Here is a 6,409-nt window from a genome sequence, read left to right as displayed (position 1 = left end):
GTTCCACCACCATACAGCTATGAGATAGCATTGCTGTTCCAGCAACTGTCGGTCACTTCCCCATTCTGCACCTGAACCCTGGGGCTATGGATTCTGACTTTGCATTGGCAATGAGAAGGTCTGGGTCTCCCCGCCCTATATTATTAGCTTCCTCTTCAAACTGTGTAAGCTGAAGAGCTCAAACACTCTATGAAAATCTGGCCCTTAGCTCAAAGGTATTTAGACATATATCGATGCAGATAAGACACCTGCTTAGATACCTAACTTCTGTTGAAGCATCTCTAGGAGCCTTAATACCTAATAGCTGAACCTAAAGCCCTCCATACTTTTGATTAGGTTAATTGTTTGTTCTCTGGACCTTCTCCAGAATTGAGTGGTGCCCAACCCTGAATGCACGTCCTGCTTTGGAAGTACCATAGCATCTCGGCTCTTTCACAATGCTCCTGTTGTCTCTTCTGATTTTTTTTGACACCTAAATCTTTTTATGGATCTAGCTTAAGTGACACAAATCTTCAAATCTCCATTCAACTACTGCCTAATCTTCTAGGCACCTAAACTTCCTCTACTAAATCCCTTAGGTGCCAAGTTTCTGCCAGTGAGCATGTGCACAGCCTCTTCAGTTGAGGTGCCCAGGTGCTTATCTCACACTTAAGCACCAGTGGGATCCTCAGGTGGGGAAACACCTACTTTATCTTGCCTGTGGGGCCTGTTCCAATCAGAGTTTTCTCCAAGCATGCCAAACTCCACATAAAATGGTGGGAGGGAAGAGTAGTGGTGCTGCCCCCTCTAATCCTTAGCCCACTGGTTAGAACTCTCAACTGGGATGTGGGAGACAGGGTTCAGTTCCCTCTCTGCCTGATGTGGAGAAGGGAATTAAATTTGGGTCTCCTCTTCTTCCCCCTCCCCCAGCTGCAAAAGAATACCCTAACCACTGGTCTATGGAGTCCTCCTTTCTCTGGCCTTAAGTACTTACATAGTAGAACAGCTCAAACAAGAGAATGAGAAGCATGCCCCAGGATACCCCATAGACCTAGGGCATCTGCATGGAAATGGGGGTGGGGTGGAACACAAGTTCCAGTTTCTTCACATCAGGCAGAGGGGGCAATTGAGCCTGGGACTCCCACAGCCTGGGTGAGTGCTCTAACCCCTGGGGCAGAAATTATAAAGGGGGAGGAACAGCACCATCATCTCACTGTTTGTGTTTAAAAAACAAAACAAAAAACCCCACTTGCCTAACCCCAGAAGAGGGGTTTGTGGCTGTGAATCCTGAGCAGAGATAGGCACCTAACCTGTTAGCTCTGTCTAGTGTCTTTGCAGCACTCACAGGAGTGAAAAAGCAGGAAAATCTTTAGATGCTATAGTATGTAGCTGGGACTGCTACACATGGTGTAAGTAGAGAATGAGGAGGGGCCAGTTTCTCAGTCATTTTTCTGAGTAGAACCACATTGTCTCCCTCACTTGCAACATGTTTTGTGATTAGCCAGTACAGTATGTAGGTTGCCTTATTTTTATGATTCTAAATGCATACCGTGAGAATCTCAGAATATCAGGGTTGGCAGGGACGTCAGGAGGTCATCTAGTCCCACCCCCTGCTCAAAGCAGGACCAATCCCCAGGCAGTGAGTATGATGATCAAATTTTTGAGGCTTGAAAGTCAAACTATTAATGCAATTTTCTATTTGCATTAATAGAGACAGACAACAGTTGCCTCTCTCCAAAGATCACTTGCAAACTGAGAAGCAACTGACCGCTGAGGCATCCCACTAGCAGCTTTGTGGTCATGTGAATGCTTGATGCTTCTAGCAAGCAAGAGGTTATGTATCTAATTCATAGGCCTTTGTAGCCTGAATAAGAATCAGGTGGCAATAATACTTGTTGCTTTACACATAAATTCTTACATTCATTACATCACTTCACAAACATCTACTGCTAGCGACGCCTCGGTGAGTTAAGTGTATAAATGCTCTCTATTTGACTGACTGTCACTGTCAGAAAACCCAGTACCTCTTATTTTGCCTGGTCTTGCACATATGTGTAATCTTTTCTGCCTGATACTTATTTACAGCTGAGTTAATACTTCTAGAGCCATAGTAGGTGCTCTTGATTTTTGGTGCTGAGGGCTTCTGGTTTGTGCACTGAGCACTGTGGGATGTGTTTGCATTACATATACATCTTATGAGCATCTCCTGTTATAATCCCATAATGTTAGTCCTATTGCTTGCTGTCTCTGAGTTGTGAGATCATATGCACAATAGGACACGCGTTTCCAACTTTAGTGCAATTGAAAGCTCAGCATCATCTTAACCTATCCTATGTATATAGAATGTAACCTATTGCTTGTAATAAACTCATTGTTCCTGGTGGTAGGAAACAAGGGTGAGAGAGTTGAAAGCAACACTGCCAACTTGAAACTCATGTTTCCCTCTGAATGCTTCATTTCTATTCTAAGTAACCCCCAAGATCCCTAGAATAGAAGTGAAAGAGATTAGAGAAATATTCTCCTTTCTTTGTTTACAGTTTTGTATTTGATAAGTGTCTAGCAATTTTTCCTGTTTTGTTGATGGTTGGTTGCCCTTCCTGTGTGATCCACTAGTATATCACTCAAATATTGGTCTGGGGAAGCTCATGTTCAGCCTATTCCCTAGGTTCTGTACAAGGGTATTTTACTTGCAACAGGTGCAGCAAAGGTGAAGCTAAAGGGGTAGCTGGTGAATATGCTGGGGGTCTGTGTGTGTGGAAGGGACAGGAGAGGTAGATTCCCAGTTGCTCTTGAATTGACCTAAAAGATCCTTCCACATCTAAGCTGGGCACCAGAAAACAATCACTGCCTGAATGTTTTGAAATTAGTCAACTTAAATTTAACTTTCAGGTTTACAGCATCTCTAGTGTCTTGCTGAGATAGGTATACTGGCAAAGCAATTGTCATATAGACAGGGCCTTAGTTCTAGTGGTTGAGTCCTTAAAGGTCAAAGACTCTCTTGCAGTCTATATGTATGTGGCTATTGCTTGTCACATATACATCCCATGATCATAAAATTTGCCATAGAACTATAGGGTTAGAAGGGACCGCAAGGGTCATCTAATCTAGTCCCCTGCCAAGATGCAGGATTTATTGTGTCTAGACCATCCAAGACAGATGACTATCCAGACTCCTTTTGAAAGCCTCCAGTGAAGAAGCTTCCACAACCTCCCTAGGCAGTCTGTTCCATTATCCTACTCTTTTAACAGTTAGGAAGATTTTTCCTGAGATTTAATTTAAATCTGCTATGCTGTAGTTTGATCCCATTGCCTCTTGTCCTGACTGTGGCAGAAGAGAACAACTTTTCGCCATCTTTTTTAATGGCAGTCTTTCAAGTTATTTGAAGACAGCTCTCAAGTCCCCTCTCCCCCAACTTCATCTCCTCTTTTCCAAACTACACCTGCCCAGTTCCTTCAGCCTTTGCTTATATGGTTTGCATTCCATCCCTTTGATCATCTTTGTCACTTGCCTCTGGATTCTTTCCAGGTTCTCTGCATCCTTTCTATGCATTGGTGACCAAAATTGGACACAGTACTCCAGCTGAGGCCTAACAAGTGGCAATGAGAGCGGTACTATCCTCTCCTGTGACTTGCATGCTATGCCTCTGTTAATGCAACCTAAAATTGCATTTGGGGTGTGTGGTTTTTTTTTGTTTTTTTTTTTGTTTTTTTAATAAACAGCTGGCTCATGTTGAGGTTGTGATCCACCACAACTCCCAGATCCTTCTCAGCAGTGCTGCTGCCAAGACAGTTTCCCCCAATCTGTATTTGTGCCTTTGGTTTTTCTTCCCCTAAGTCTAGCACCTTACTTTTGTTTTTGTTGAATTTCATTTTGTTGTCTATAGCCCAATCCTCCAATTGATCAAGATCTCTCTGAATTGTAGCTCCAAAGTATTGGCAAACCTCTGCCCCTCGCAGCTTTGTGTCATCTACAAACTTGATCAGTGTGCTATCTATGCTTAACATCTTTATTAATGAACTAGAGGTAATATTGGACCTAGAACAGATCCCTGTGGAACCCCACTTGAGACCTCCATCCAATCTGACATCATTCCATTAATAGTTACTCTTTGCAGTTGTTTAACCATTTTTGTATCCGCTTAATGGTAGTTCCACCAAACCTTCATTTCTCCAGCGTAGTTATCAGAATGTCATGTGGGACTGTCAAAAGCCTCGCTGAAGTCCAGGTATAATATGTCCACCATGTGGCAGTTGTATGTGCAGTTAACAAAAGTCTTTCTGCAATACACCTGTGAGGGAGGGGGGTCAATAAAATTTGCAATAGGAAATCTAATTCTGGATTTCTTGTGTGCATTTAAACCAGCACTATGCCTTGTTGATTTCTTTGGCATACTTCCTGTAGTAGAGAGATGCTGAAGTGCTTGTGTTTGCATATAGACTCGCCCAACGACCTAACACCTAAATGTAGTTGTTGCTAAGGTGACCACACACAAATGTGAAAAATTGGGACAGGGGCTGGGGGGTAATAGGTGTCTACATAAGACAAAGCCCCAAATATCAGGACTGTCCCTGTAAAATCAGGACATCTAGTCACCCTAGTTGTTGCATACGTGAAACTCTGCACAATAGGACAAGAAGTGAAGCATAATATTCCATCCCATTGAAATGGCATGGGAGAGTGATTAGGAGTATAGAAAATGTGGGCTGCTGGCCTGAAAAATGCAATTTTTGCAGATGGCAAACTGGATCTTTTCCAGAAAACCAGTCTCACTGATTGGTGTGGGGCAGTGAGCACTCTGTACAAGCTAGACAAAATGGATATTGCATCTACCACTGTAGTGGTCATCAACTGGTCAATCACAATTGACTGGTTGATCCTAGAGGATCTCCCAGTTGACCGTGATCTCCAGTGGTGCAGTGTAGCTGTCGCTTAGGCAGACTCCCTACCTTGGCCCCACGCTGCTCCCAAAAGTGGCCAGTGGCCCCCCCGGGGGGAGGGAGGGAGGACAGGGGTCTCCCTCTGCATACTGCTCCTGCCTGCAAGCACTCTGCAGCTCTCCCTGCCAGAGAGGGGCAGCATGCGGGGCCACAGGGGTATGTTGGGCCCCTTCCAGGAGCAGTGTGGGGCCAGAGTAGGCAGGGACCCTGCTTTAGCCTCCCTGCGCCTGCTACCAACTGGGAGCTGCCAGAGATAAGTGCTGCCCAGCGGGAGGCTGCACCCCAAGCCCCAGCCCTGATGCCCCCCTCACAGAGCCAGCACCCTGCACCCCAACCCACTGCCCCAGGCTCAGCCTAGAGCTCGCCCTCCCCCCCGAATCCCTATGCCAGCCTGGTGAAAGTGAGGGTGGGGGAGAGCGAGAAGGGTGGAACTTTGGGGAAGGGTAGATCCTTGGTTGAAAAGTGACCTTGAGTGTAAAAAGGTTGGAGACCACTGTATTACTGACTGTTAGTGTTGTTCCACCCGGAGTTGCTGCCTGGTTGTGCCTCCTATTTTTATTCTGGGGGTATTTTCATGCTGCTGTGCTTCTGCCTAGCTTGCCTGGAATTCTGGGTATGTTATTATCATTTCGGAGTAAAACATAAATACTCCAGTGACACATAATGGAGTTGCATTTTGTTTTTCTTGGTGTGCTAATTCATTGCCAATTGTAGCCAACAGGGATACAAGTCCTAGAAGTGCCTTTGATTGCTATGGAAGCAACCTTGTTCAACATGAAACTGATGAGTAGCCCCTCAAATTGGAGCAGTGGAAGGGGGGGAGGGATAGCTCAGTGGTTTGAGCATTGGCCTGGGTTGTGAGCTCAATCCTTGAGGGGGCCATTTAGCAAGGGGTTGGACTAGATTAGGGTTACCATATTTTGTGCTTCCAAATGGAGGACACTCCACGGCCCCCCGCCCCCAGCCCCGCCCCTCCCCAAAGTCTCCGCCCCCTCCCCTGCTTCCCGCGAATATTTGATTCGCGGGAAGCCTGAAGCAGGTAAGGGGAGTGTGCGGGGAGGAGGCGCGGCCCCGGCTGACCACCCCCGGCCCGCCCAGCGCTGCCGGCCCCCGGCGGCCCGGCGCACCCCCCGCTCCCGACCCCGCGGGTCCGGCTCCCCGCCCCGTGGGCCCGGCTCCCAGTCCGGCTCCCGGCTCCCTGCCCCGCGGGCTCGGCTGACCGGCTCCCCGGACCCCGGCCCGGCACCGCGCCCCCGGCTCCCCGTCCGGCACTGCACCCCTGGCCCGGCACTGCGCCCCTGGTTCCCGGCCCCATGCCCCCGGCCCCGCACCGGCCCCGGCCGAGCACCACCGAGCCCTCCCGATTTTCCCGGACATGCCCAGCTTTTGGGGATTTCCCCCCGGACGGGGATTTGAGCCCCCAAAAGCCGGACATGTCCGGGAAAATCCGGACGTATGGTAACCCTAGACTAGATGACCTCCTGAGGTCCCTT

This window comes from Malaclemys terrapin, chromosome 1 (assembly GCF_027887155.1).
Source record: "Malaclemys terrapin pileata isolate rMalTer1 chromosome 1, rMalTer1.hap1, whole genome shotgun sequence".
NCBI classification, from domain to species: Eukaryota; Metazoa; Chordata; order Testudines; family Emydidae; genus Malaclemys; species Malaclemys terrapin.
The sequence above is the reverse complement of the archived record's forward strand: the minus strand, read 5'-3'. Positions refer to the sequence as shown.